The sequence below is a fragment of the Elephas maximus genome, chromosome 11 (assembly GCF_024166365.1).
Source record: "Elephas maximus indicus isolate mEleMax1 chromosome 11, mEleMax1 primary haplotype, whole genome shotgun sequence".
In the NCBI taxonomy this organism is placed as follows: Eukaryota; Metazoa; Chordata; class Mammalia; order Proboscidea; family Elephantidae; genus Elephas; species Elephas maximus.
In genome coordinates, this window is record NC_064829.1 from 80427518 (window position 1) to 80442488 (window position 14971).

Here is a 14971-nt window from a genome sequence, read left to right on the forward strand (position 1 = left end):
CCTAATCATCGTACTCTTTTAGCTTAAATTTTTAACTGGCTTCCAAGTAGTTACAAAAAATTTTTTAAAACCTTCAGCTGGAAAAGTAAATAGAACAATGTGACAGCTCCTCACGTAGTCACCACCATGCTGCAACAATTGTCATCTACGGCCGTTCGTGTTTTATCTACACTCCTCCACCTCCTCCCATATTGTTTTGAAGCAAATCCTAGATATCCTATTATTTTATACATATGTATTCCAGTATGATTCTCTAAAATATAAGGGGTCTTACGAAACCGTAACCACAATACCATGATCTCACCTAAAAGAACTGACAAGATTTCCTTTACATGATTAAAGGGTTTTGAAGAAGACATGACAGACCAGTGCAGAGCCTCAAGAATATGGTTGCTCCTCCAAGTATAAAAGATCATACTATTTAACTGTATGAACCTGATGTTGTCTAGAAAGCTACCTAAATACAGAACACAGAAATAAACCCCTTTTTATGAGGTGTGACCGCTAGAAGTCACTTCACTGACCCAAAGTCAGTTAGAAATTTTTTTCAAGAGGCAACTAAGGCAGAAGCAGAACTTGGAGGTTATGTTTCTCCAAAGGGAAAATGTCATAGTCGATTTTCATTAAAATAAAACTGAAAAGATAATGTTCTCAACTGCTTAAAGTCTTTCATAGTAATAACAGGGGTCCATTTCCCTTCTTATCTCTCAACCTTACACATTTGTTTTCAAAATGCCATACTTTTTGCACATGGTGTTAGTTTTGAGTTTTAGTTATTAGTTCTGCATGGAACAACTACCCTCCATTTTCTTCCTAGCAACTTCCCACTGATTATTCAAGGTCTAATTCAGTTGTGACATACTCACTGAACAATTTTCACTGCTCCACATCCCAGAATTATTTTCTACGCCCTCTGAGCTAACGTATCATCTCAAATATTTTTAAGCTTTGGTTGCAGGTTATATGTCCCTTGTACTAAAATGGCGTGTTTCCAAAAAGCTAGGGCAGGGACATGTGTTTTCGTATTCTAAGCTTCAGTAGCATTTGGCACATAAAATGCACTCCAGAGGAGTCTGTGAAAGGATGTATCTGTGAATAACTAAATGAAAATGTTCTTTATGAATTCATTTGTTTAGCATCTATCAAATTTATCTTAGATACCTATATGTCAGATGGGAGTCCCTGGGTGGCGCAAAAAGTTAATGAGCTTAGCTGCTAAATGAAAGGATGGAGGTTTGACTCCACCCTGAGGTACCTTGGAAGAAAGGCCTGGTGATCTACTACTGGAAAATCACCCACTGAAAACCCCATGGGGCACAGTTCTTCTCTGACACACATAGGGTCACCATGAGTTGGAGTCAATTCAATAGCAGCTGCTTTTATCAACAGACATTATTTTAAGTGCTAAAAAACAAAATTATATATAATCATTTAAATTTTATTATCTACAGGAAGAAATTATATGCAGTGTTTCTCAAAACAAGGTATCTGTGGTTCAGATTTTAATGATGACATAAAAGTGTAAGACAGAATGTTGCAGACTTGTAAGATGCAGTGAGTGAAAATAAAACAAGAATTCCTAAGTAAGGAAATCCTCATACAACTTTAAGGAGGAAGGATAAAATCGGAGGAATGTGGGGAAATTAACCAAATGAAAAATAATGCAAAGCACTTAAGTTTTATTATGCTTTGTGTGGTAAAAGTGTTTTCACGTATACAGGCAATCTGTAACACAACAGCTGGCAGCTATTCTAAAATTTCCAAAACTTTGATGCACACTTTAAATTCACTACCATTGCTATAGCCTTAGCAAATTTATGCCCTAAGAAAGTCTGCATTTTTTCATGTCCAGATTATCGCTTTATTTTCATCCATGAAAAACTCAGATGTTACTCAGGTAGTCAATCTGTGATCTGCTTTTCTCAGCAAAATCTCACATTTCTGAAATGATTCAGATAACTAAAAAATGTCCACTTTATGAATACATATCTGAAAATGTAAAACCTTCCATGTTTTTACAAAATCCTTTGTCTTTTCCTATCTACACAGTTTTGTAAAAAAAAAAAAAAAAAGAAGAAGAAGAAGAGGCCTTTCAGATGATCTACAATAAGAAAAACTGGAGCAAAGAAAATAAGCAACTTAATGTGGGAGTCTGCAATGGGATTCAGAGCCCTAATGCCCAGTTTAAGGATCTTCTCACAACTCCACATCACACCCTCCTGACAAAAAAATAATTGAAAACACAATGTAGAAGTCCCTCGGTGGTTAAGCATTCGGCTGCTAACTGAAGGGTTGGAGATTCGAACCTACCAGCCACTCAGCTCTGCGCCAGAAAGATATGGCCATCTGCTTCCATGAAGGTTACAGCCTTGGAAACCCTATGGGTCAGTTCTACTCTGTCCTACAGGGTCCCTCGGAGTCAGAACTGACTCGACAGCAGCTACTAGCAACAACACCAACATAAAAAATACGAATTCAAGACCAATGGAACAAAATTGAGAATCCAGATGTAAATTTATCTACCTATGAACAGCTGATATTTGACAAAGGTCCAAAGTCCATTAAGTGGGGAAAAACAGTCTCTTTAACAAATGCATGCTGGCATAACTGGATATCCATCTACAAGAAAATGAAACAAGACCCATACCTCAACACCACGTACAAAAGCTAACTCAAAATGGATCAACGTCCTAAATACAAAATCTAAAACAATAAAGATCATGGAAGAAAAAATAGAGACAATGGTAGAAGCCCTAATACATGGCAGAATACAAACCATAACTAACAATGTACAAACAGCAGAAGAGAAACTAGATAACTGGGAGCTCCTAAAAATCAAACACTTATGCTCATCGAAAAACCTCACCGGAAGAGTAAAATGACAACCTATAGGCTGGGAAAAAAAAATTTTGGCTACAACATATCCGATAAGGATCTAATCTCTAAAGCCTATAAGATATTGCAACACCTCAACAACAAAAAGACCAGTAACCCAATTAAAAAATAGGCAAAGGATATGAACAGACACTTCACCAAAGAAGAAATTCAGGCGACTAACAAATACATGAAGAAATGCTCAGGATCATTAGCCATTAGAAATGCAAATCAAAACTACAATGAGATATCATCTTATCCCAACAAGGCTAGCAATAATCCAAAAGAAACAAAATAATAAACATTAAAAAGGTTGTGGAGAGACTGGAAATATAACTTATACACTTCTGGTGGGAATGTAAAATGGTACAATCACTTTGGAAATCGATTTGGCACTTCTTTAAAAAGCTAGAAATAGAAGTACCATAGGATCCAGCAACCCCGTTCCTTGGAATGTATCCTAGAGAAATAAGAGCCAACACAAAAATAGATATATATACATACCCATGCTCATTGCAGCACTGTTCACAACAGCAAAAACATGGAAACAACCTAGGTGCCCATCAACAGACAAACGGATAAACAAATTATGGTACATACACACAATGGAATACTATGCAACGATAAGGAACAATGGCGAATTCAAGAAACATCTCACAACATGGATGAATCTGGAAGTCATTATGCTGAGTGAAATTAGTCAGTTGCAACAGGACAAATATTGTATAAGACCACTATTATAAGAACTTGAGAAATAGTTTAAACACAAAAGAAAAATTCTTTGATGGTTATGAGGGTGGGGAGGGAGACAGAGGGGAATTCACTAACTAGATAGTAGACAAGAATCATCTTAGGTGAAGTGAAGGACAAAACACAAAACAGGGGAAGGCAGCACAACTGGACTAAACCAAAAGCTAGGAATTCTCCTGAACACAGCCAAACACTTTGAGGGACAGAATAGCTGGGGCTGAAGTCTGGGAATCAGGGATTCAGGGGACATCTAGGTCAACTGGCGTGACAAAGTTTATTAAGAAAATGTTCTGCATCCGACTTTGGTGAGTGGCGCCTGGGGTCTTAAAAGCTTGCAAGAGGCCATCTGAGATGCATTAATTGGTCCCAACCCACCTGGTGCAAGGGAGAATGAAGAACACCAAAGACACAATGAAAATATTAGCTCAAGAGACAAAAGGACCACATAAACCTGAGACTCCACCAGCCCGAGACCAGAAGAACTAGATGGTGCCTGGCTACCACCAATGATCGCCCTGGCAGGGAACACAACAGAGAGTCCCTGACAGAGAAGAAAAGTGTGCAGCAGAACTCAAGTTCAAGTAAAAAGACCAGACTTAAGGGTCTGACTGAGTCTGGAGAAACCCCGAAGCCATGGCTCCCAGATGCTCTGTTAACCCAAAACTAAAACCACTCCCGAAGCCCACTCTTCAGACATGGGCTGGACTATAAAACATAAAATAATACTTGTGAAGTGTGTGCTTCTTAGTTCAATCAAATAAACAAGACCAAATCGATGGCTCCTGTCTGGAGCAGAATAAGAAGGCAGGGAGGGACAGGAGGAGCTGGTTGGAGGAACACGGGAAACCCAGGGTGGAAAGGGAGAGTGTGCTGTCACATCGTGGGGGTTGCAACTAGTGTCACATAGCAATGTGTGTATAAGTTTTTGTATAAGAAAATTAACTTGAGCTGTAAGGTTGCACCTAAAGCACAATAAAAATAATAATAATAAAAATTAAAAAAGAAGGAAAAATAAATAAATAAAATAAAAAAATATGAATTCAAAATCCCAGTAATCTTATAGGGTAATAAACTCACTAAATGTAGTTTAAAAAATAAAATGTATATTTAGATTAGAAAACACAGTGCAACAAAGCCAACATAGTTTATTAGCTCTCAAAAGAATATGTACTTACAATTGTAAATATATATTTAGAACTGGTATTGTTAATACCAATAGGTGGAACCACTAGTTAGGGTAAGTGCAAAAGTTCCTTTTGAGTGTCATACAAAGTAACCTCATTCCCAGTGTCCTTACAGTTATACAAATCAAACACTAAGCTCATAGAAGGAAAAATAATTAGTTACTAAGACAGCTCCTTCAGGGACAAAAGGGTATTTGATTACCTGATGTTTTTTCAGGTGAAATTGTTTCAGGGTCTAATGTGTCTGGATAATTATTTCAAGTTTCCCTCATTCTCTGCATGTACAAGCACATTAAATAACTTATAATTAATGAGGGAAACATTTGCAGGGTTTATTGACAACAGCTTGAGACACTGGGCTATTGTATTATTTTATTCAAATTTCTCAAAAACACTAGGTGCTTGTGAAAAACCATTTTAAGATGAGAGAACTGAGGTTTAGAAAAATTACATAAATTTCTCAAGGTGATACAGACTTTTCAGTAATCCATTGGTGCTGAGCTCAGATCTACTTGATAACTCACTCCTTAGTATCATATTGTGCAGACTTGCATATTATTTTATTAAATGCTCACAAACTTAGATGCCAAAAAGAAAGCTATACTCTTAAAGAGAATAAACTCCAAATAACTAAATAAATAAACCAAAACAAAACCCATTGCCTTCAAGTCAATTTCAACTCATAGTGATCCTATAGGACAGAGTAGAACTGCCCTATAGGGCTTCCAAGGAGCAGCTGGTAGATTTGAACTGTGGTCCTTTTGGTTAGCAGTCGAGTTCTTACCTACTGTGCCACCAAGCAAAAACCATCTTCAGTTTCCTAAAGGAGCTACCAAGAACACGGTGACTATCAAGATATAAATGTGATTCATAGAAAATAAATGTGTCCCTCAGAAAGAAATTGTTGCCCTAAGATCTTTTAAAAACAGGATTATTTTATAGAAGAACATTGTTGTAGTTGAAAGGCAATTTACATATCCCAGCCCACGTTTTTCATGTGGCAATTGTTGAGAGTGCCTGTGTTTTCCATCTAAAGTAATTTAGTTGCATTCTTACATGAAATCCAATGAAAGATGTCTAGGCACCTTCTATGTTTAAAGGACATTCTTATTATATAGAGCACTATTTATAGAAGAAGTAAACAATTACAGTCACTAGCTTTTATATAATCACTTATGAAGCATTCAGTGATTTTCTTAATGCCTTTTTTTTTTTTTTTTTTTAATCCTTTAGGAAAAGAAAGAAAATAAACTAGTGGAGTATTAGCTTTACTGGGTCCAGATCTGTCAGGGCAAAGGCCAAATGCCATTAGCCAGAACAGTGAACAAGCTTCCCCATGCCAGCCCCAGTACAGATAATATAAAAGCCCTTCCTATATTATGATTCAAATGACTACCTTGTCAGCCTAAAGCTTGTGCCTTAATACTACAAAGGGAAAAAACTGCCATATGACAATATTTTTATTTAACTTAGAAAACTGCAGAAGGCTCCTTAGTCCATGTGCCGAAGAAATGAGAAAATGAAAAACAGACTAATATAGAACCCTAGTAAAGTAGTCAGATGATAATCTTTTCTCAGTGAATCATCTAGATGATTCTTTTTAATCAGTCACAAAGAGTTTGAACTGACAAGATGATTTATTAAACAGGACATGAGAGGCTTCACGAAATATAAGCAATTTCTAAGTAATATTTGTCTTCAAATCACACTAATGTGGAGAATAGAATTCTTTTTCCACTCAAGCAAATAAATCTAGCTACCAATTTACTATGTAATATATTCACAAATAAAAATTTAACATCAACTTCTCAGACTGGACCCACCTCTCATGTCAGAATGATACGTAGATAATAGGCACTGTTAGGAGCAATTATCCAAGACTTGTCAGAGCAGTTTTCTCTACGATAAATCAAAATTAAATATGCTACAATTTAAGAAATACCATTCTTGGTTTAAACAACTACAAAACAATTTTATAAGTAAAACTTCGTTCTAAAAAGTATATAACCCGGGACCTCACTGATTGCCATTTACTTGGTGACAGGCCTTAAACACTTAGGTAGGTTATCTGGTCAATTTGGAGGGTAGTAAGCTCAGCTGCTAACTGCAAGGTTGGCAGTTGGAACCCACCGGCGCTCTGCAGGAGAACAATGTGGCAGTTTGCTTCCATGAAGATTACAGCCTTGCAAACCCTACGGGACAGTTCTACTCTGTCATTTGGGGTTACTGTGAGTTGGAATTGACTCAACAGCAATGGGTCTTTTGTTGTTGGTGGTGTTTTAGCAACCCCGTTATTTGGAGAAGGATATCAGAACATCATCCTCCGGTCTGAAATGTTCAAAAAACACTTATCCCTCAACAAAACCCTGATAACAATATTAAAATGACTTTCTGGTGTCATAGACAAGTATCAAAATATTTAAAACTCTGACAGAACAAAGAATGAAACTTCATTTAAAAAAAAGTGAATCATAATACTTTCCTTGGTAATTATCTAATCCATTAAAAACCCGTTGCTGTTGAGTCTATTCTGACTCATAGTGCCCCTATAGGACAGAGTAGAATTGCCCCATGAAATTTCCAAGGAGCATTGTTAAAACCAAAAAAATAAACCCGTTGCCTTCGACTTGATTCCGACTCATAGTGACCCTATAGAACAGAGTAGAACTGCCCCATAGAGTTTCCAAGGAGCACCCGGTGGATTCAAACTGCTGACTTTTGGTTAGCATCCATAGCACTTATCCACTAGCTGTAGTTGTAGCACTTAACCGCTATGCCACCAGGATCCATTGAATTGGCCTAGACTCATGGCAACCCCATGGCAACCTCATGGCAACCCTGGTTGTGTAGTGGTTAAGTACTATGGCTGCTAACCAAAAGGTCGGCAGTTTGAATCCACCAGGCACTCCCTGGAAACTCTACAGGGCAGTTCTACTCTGTCTTATAGGGTTGCTATGAGTCAGAATTGACTCGAAGGCAATGGGTTTGGTTTTATGGTCATGGCAACTCCATGCACATCAGACAGAAATACTGCCTGGTTCTGTGTCATTCCCCATGATTGGTTGTAGACTGGACAATGTTCCATTATGATCCAATGGGTTTTCATTGGCTGATTTTCATAAATAGATGAAGTCTTTCTTCATAGTCCATCTTAGTCTAGAAGTTCCACTGAAATTTGTTCAGCATCATAACAACACAGAAGCCTCCACTGACAGAAGGGTGGTAGCTGCACTCGAGGTGCACTGGCTGGGGATAAAACCAGAGTCCCCTCAGGGGAGGCAAGAATTCTACCACTGAAGCACTGCTGCATTATATTCTAGTGTTGTTGTGTTCAGTCAAGTCAATGAATCAATTTGGACCCATAGGAATTTAGAGATTATCAGAACTCAATCCCTGGCCTCAAATTAGATGAGGTTAGGGTCCCCTGGCTAATCTCAATTTGATTAACTGATTGATGTTGTTAGGTGCCATTGAGTTAATTCCGACTCAAAGGGGCCTCACGTACACAGAACAAACACTGCCCGGTCATGCGCCATCCCCACAATTGTTGTTATGCTTAAGCCCATTGCTGCAGCCCCTGTGTCAGTCACCTCATTGATGGTGTTCCTCTTTTTCGCTGACCCTCTACTTTACCAGGCATGATGTCCTCCTCCAGGGACTGATCCCTTTTCTGACAACATGTCCAATGTATGTAAGACCTACTCACCCTGTCCTTGACTCTAAGGAGCATTCTGGTTGTACTTCTTCTAAGACAGATCTGTTCGTTCTTTTGGCAGTCCATGGTATATTCAATATTCCTTGCCAACACCCTAATTCAAAGGCATCAATTCTTTTTCTGTCTTCCTTATTCATTGTCTGGCTTTCACATGCATGTGAGATGACTGAAAACACCACGGCTTGGGTCAGGCGCACCTTGGTCTTCAAGGTGACATTTTTGCTTTTCAATGCTTTAAAGAGGTTTTTTGCAGCAGATTTGCCCAATGCAACGCTTCTTTTGATTTCTTGACTGCTGCTTCCATAGCTATTGACTGAGGATCCAAGTAAAATGAAATCCTTGACAAATTCAATCTTTTCTCCATTTATCATAATGTTGCTTATTGGTCCAGCCGTGAGAATTTTTGTTTTCCTTATGTTGAAGTATAATCCATACTGAAGGCTGTAGTCTTTGATTGTCATCAGTAAGTGCTTCAAGTCCTCTTCATTTTCAGCAAGCAAAGTTGTGTCATCTGCATATCAAAAGTTGTTAATGAATCTTCCTCCAAACCTGATGCCCCATTCTTTTTTCATATAGTCTAGCTTCTCAGGTTATTTGTTCAGCAGACTGATTGAATAGGTATGGTGATAAGATACAACCCTGACGTATGCCTTTCCTGACTTTAAACCACACAGTAGCCCCTTATTCTATTTGAATGACTACCTCTTGATCTATGTACACGTTCCTCATGAGCACAATTAAGTGTTCTGGAATTCCCATTTTTCGCAATGTTATACATAATTTGTTATGATCTACACAGTTGAATGCCTTCACATAATCAATAAAACACAGGTAAACATCTTTCTGGTATTCTCTGCTTTCAGCCAAGATCCATCTGACACCAGCAATGACATCCCTGGTTCTGTGCCCTCTTCTGAATCTGGCTTGAATTTCTGGCAGCTTCCTGTGGATATACTGTTGCAGCCACTTTTGAATGATCTTCAGCAAAATTTTACTCACATGTGATATTAATGATACTGTTTGATAATTTCTGCATTAAATGGGATCACCTTTCTTGGGAACAGGCATAAATATGGATCTCTTCCAACTGGTTGGTCAGGTAGCTGTCTTTCAGTTTCTCGGCATAGACAAGTGAGTACTTCTAGTGCTGCATCCATTTGTTGATACATCCCAATTGGTATTCCATCAATTCCTGGAGCCTTGTTTTTCACCAATGCCTTCAGCGCAGCTTGGACTTCTTCCTTCAGTACCATTGGTTCCTGCTCATATGCTACCTCTTGAAATGGTCGAATGTCAACCAATTCTTTTTGGTATAGTGACTCTCTGTATTCCTTCTATCTTCTTCTGATGTTTCCTGAGCCATTTAATATTTTCCCTTTAGAATCCTTCAGTATTGCAACTTGAGGCTTGAATTTTTTCTTTAGTTTTTTCAGCTTTAGAAATGCAGAGCATGTTCTTCTCTTTTGGTTTTCCAACTCCAGGTCTCTGCACATGTCATTATAATACTTTATGTTGTCTTTTTGAGCAGATTGGTAGCCCCCATTGTATCAGCAGGATCTCTTTTGCCATGTAATATAACGAAGTCAGAGATCTGATATATTATCAAGGCTTGAGGCTGGGAATCTGGGGGCCTTCTTAAGATTCTTCCTTCCACACATATGTTCATTCTATAATCAACTTTAACACAACTCCATTTTGATAAGACTATTTACATTAGATTTGTTGGTTTTTTTTTTATGATTGGTTTATTCCAATTTGACTCAAAGCATTTCTGAATAAAAATTATGTTAATTTGAAGTAGCAAATGATGTGTAAATATTAAAAATTAGAGTTTTTTTTTCTTTCCAAGACTTTAATCATTAAATTATGTCTTCCTTTTTTATTTATAAGTCTTTTGGCTATGGTGGCATAGTGGTTGAGTACTACAGCTGCTAGCCAAGAGGTCAGCAGTTCGAATCCACCAGGTGCTCCTTGGAAACTCTATGGGGCAGTCCTACTCTGTCCTATAGGGTTGCTATGAGTCAGAAACGACTTGACTGCACTGGGTTTGGTTTTGGATTTTGGCTCTGCCTCTTATCCTGTCTTACAGAACTTGGTAATTTCCCTTAATAGTATGGTCTTGTGACATCATACTGGATCAGAAGTCAGGAAATGATCTAACTTCAGCTCTGTTACTAATGTCTTAGTTATCTAGTGCTGCTGTAACAGAAATACCACAAGTGGATGGCTTTAACAAAGCGAAATTTATTCTCTCACAGTTTAGGAGCCTGTAAGTCCAAATTCAGGGTGCCAGCTCCAAGGAACATTTCTTTGTGTTGGCTTTGGAGGAAAGTCCTTGTCATCAATCTTCCCCTAGGTTTAGATGTTTCTTAGCACAGGGCCCCTAAGTTCAAAGGACACATGCCACTCCTGGTTCTTCTTTCTTGGTGGTAGGAGGTCTCTCTCCTCTCTGCTCACTTCTCTCTTTTATATCTCAAAAGAGATTGACCCAAAATACAACCTAACCCTGTAGATTTCATTCTGCCTCATTAATATAATTGCCTTTAATCCTGCCTCATTAACATAATAGAGGTTAGGATTTACAACACATAGGATAATCTCATCTGATCACAAAGTGGTGGACAAGTACACAATACTGGGAATCATGGCCTAGCCAATTTGACACATACTTTTGGGGGACACTATTAAATTCATAATGCTAATTATCCAAATATTTGGGCAAGTCACTTATCACAGATTCACGGAATTTGGTTTTGAAAGGACTTTAACATTATCTATGCCAAAAAGAAAAAAAAATCGCTTGACTTTTTAATTACTAAACAAACTCACTGCCAAACTCTGCTTGGCCTCCTCCTGTGGAATCTCATTTGATCTTTGGACAGCTTCATTATAGTAAAAAAAAAAAAAAAAGCTTTGGCTATATTGCATCAAAAGCTATATTCCTCCAGATTCAAAGCTCCAGATGAGCTGCAGCACTTACAACTATACAGATTAAGTCTTCTTCCTTCTGACAATAAGAAATCTTATTCTTCTCTCCTGGGATAGTCCTTCACATACCTGAAGACTGCTAATATATCCCTTCTTCTAGTTATAAATCAGTTTATGAGTTTTAATTGAGTGCCAGATATTCCACTTTGCCCTGGGTATGTGAAGGTAAATAAAGCCCTAGTCTTTACAGAATTAGCACTGAAAAAGTTACCATAATTTGCTGAAAAAGTTACCATAAGTTTCCATCATAGTCTTCTGGTGGCTCTTTCCTGGACCAGATTCAGAACTAGCCACATACTCTTCCACTACCCTTGCTCTAGAATCTACATGTACACCAAACCAAGCACTTGCTTACGGAAGCATATTCCTACGTTCCATTGTTAACCCAGCTAGAACTTTATTTTTCTGACTCAGATTATTCATTTGTCAAATGAGATAACCAACAGCAGAATTTTACTAAAGTTTTCCGTTGTCCTTTCTGGTTCTAGCATGTTTCAAACTCTAAAAAATCTGGATTCATCACATGCTAATTAAAAACGTACAATCTACACTCCTGTTCTCGAAGGGAATATCAGATATTCTATTTTCTATTTGTCAAAAGGCTGAGAAGCAATATGCAATTTATATGAATTTTAATAGCACCCAAGTGAGCGATTTAGCACATTCATTGTGAATTATGGTTCAATGACCAGTTATCATTTCAAATGTTCACCATCAGCCATTTCAAGTTAAACTCATGTTTTGATCATCTATTCTCATGAGCAGCTAGGCAGTCCATAAAAATAGAAAACCCACATAGGCAGTGATCTTGCTTTTCTCTATGTTTATTCAAAGCCACTTCCTATTCTTTAACTTTTAACTTAACAGAGAAAGCCTGTGACAATAGAGCCACCTTTGCCCAGCTCTGCAGGCAACTTCCCCTTTGGGTTACAGAATGCCAAGTTCTGTAACGAACAGTATGCCTGGTTTTATTGTCTGGGATTGCAGGAAAGGCAGCCTATTTACCAGCTGGGAAAGAAGGACGTGTGTGCTTACACTCATAAAACCCTCTCTTTAAAACTGCAGTGACAGAGATACTGGGTATAGCAGTAACCGAGGGCTCACCTGCATCCTACTGGAGAAGAATCTTTAAAAACTTTCCTGTTAATAGGGTTTAAGAAAAATAGATAACACTCATATATGATAATGGAGCAAATAAACTGCGACTCAACCCTCTTATAATCTATGAATCTATGTAGTGGGTATTTACAGTTTCATGCGACCAGTGTCACTGATCCCATGTGTGCAGAGTAGAACTGCTCCATAGGATTTTCAAGGAACTGACCTTTCAGAAGCAGAGCACCAGGCCTGTCTTCCAAGGTGTCTCTGGGTGGGTTCAAACTACCAACCTATCAGCTAGTAGCCAAGTGCTTAACCCTTTGTGCCACCCAGGGACACTTTATGTCGCCAACATCCTTTGATAATGTGGTTAACTTCTTCAAGAGTTTGCTCACATGGAAAGAGACCTGCAGGTGGCAATGCTGGAACCTGGACTGGAATCTCTGAATTTCTGTAGCTGGAGGTTTGGGGAAAAATCAATCACACTCCATTTTGTATGTCAACTCCAGATAGATATTTAGAGGAAAGTCAAACGAAGAAAAATAAATATTTCCGAGAATACAACTCCCTCAAAGGTAACTTCTTTTTCCCTCAACCTGAATATCCAGTCACCAAATCACTGTAATCTGTCTTTAATGTTTCCTAATATGTAGACTGGAAACCCTGGTGGTGTAGTGGTTAAGAGCTACAACTACTAACCAAAAGATCAGCAGTTCGATTCTACCTGGTGCTTCTTGGAAACACTATGGGGCAGTTCTACTCTGTCCTTTAGGGTCGCTGTGAGTTGGTATTGACTCAATGGCATTTTTTTTTTTAAATATGTAGACTGCCAAAAGAATGATCATTCTTAGAAGAAATATAAGCAGAATGCTCCTTAAAAGTGAGGATGGAGAGATTTCAACCTGCTTACTTTGGACACATCATCAGGAAAGACCTGGGGAAGGAGAACATCATGCTTGGTAAAGGAGAGGGCCAAGGAAAACAGAAAGCCTCAATGCAGTGGACGGACACAACAGCTGCCACAATGGATTCAACCACACCAACCATCAGGAAGATGGCACACAACCAGGCAACGTTTCATTCTGTTTTATAAGGTCTCCATGAGTCGGACCCAGCTTGATGACAACTAACAACAGCAATAACAACAATCTGTCTGCCCTCATAACCTTGTCCAGGCCCTTTGGATTCCTGTCACAGCTTCTTACTGAGTTTTCTCCTCGCAGTGTTAGCTACTCTTTCCTTTCTCCACAGAGCAGTCATTATGCTAAAATAAAAATCTTATCACACCACTTTCCTGCTTCTAACTCTTTCATATATTCTCAATGCACTCAGGATAAAGTCTAAGATCTTTAGAGAGACCTACAGAGACCTTGGGCTTCATGACTTACTAACCCCCAATCCCTCCATCCCTATGCTTTTATTTGGTCACATGCAATGACTTTAATTCATGAAAAAGCACACGCACTCTAGCATGTTTCTATGACTTCACAGATCTTATCATCTCTATCTAGAAACTCTGTCCCAACTTGTCTACCTGTCACAATATTATTTCTTATTATATCTCTGGATATTACCTGATTTCATCTTTGACTTAATCTACCAGGTGTAAGTGATCTTTTCCTCACTCGTATTACACCTTACTAATACCTCAATGATTGTGTCTTACTGATTGGATAATTTTGTTTACATATCTGTCTAAAAACTAAACTGTAAACATAAGGAAGAGTCACTGTCATTTTTCATCTCTCCAGCTCCAGCAGCTAGCTTGGTGCTTGGCAATTTATAGAGTCACTAGAGCAATTAATTAAATAATGAACAGTTTCAAGCTCAATAAAATAGTCAACTGCAGTTCTAATAAACCAGTAATATTTGGTTGAAATTATCTGCTAAAACTGGGGAAGGAGAATAAGAAAACACCCAAAATTCTACACCAATGAGAGCTACTGGCACAACATTGCTCATTCCCAATATTTCTTCAAATATCTCCACAATAGGATGAGTATGCTTGTTCTCAAGTGTTTTCAAAATAGTGGCCTGAGTCTGAATCAGGCCCATAATATGTTTAATTTAATGTTTAATTTCTAAAATGTATTGCCAACTTTAAAAAAAAAATCAAGCTAATCCACATGAAATCTAGTTTTCTGATTTCTGGCTTCTTAGGAAAAAAATGGAGGACCTGATAATACTGGGCCCATGTTTCTTCATAACAACAACCAAAAGGAGATTAACAGGTAGTTAGGTAGTAGCTGACTTCTTTGGAAGGGCATAGACTCTTCTAGGTCCTGTTCACTACTGTCTCCAACCATTATCATACATTAATTTTATGTGCCAGAGATATGAGTTGGCAAGTGTGGACAATCTC

General features: G+C 38.1%; 1 protein-coding gene across 1 annotated transcript in view; it reads right to left on the minus strand.

Moving 5' to 3' along the window:
* Positions 1–14971, minus strand: part of NETO1 (neuropilin and tolloid like 1) — a 164768-nt gene that overhangs the window by 57241 nt on the left and 92556 nt on the right. The gene's annotated exons all lie outside the window — the stretch shown is intronic.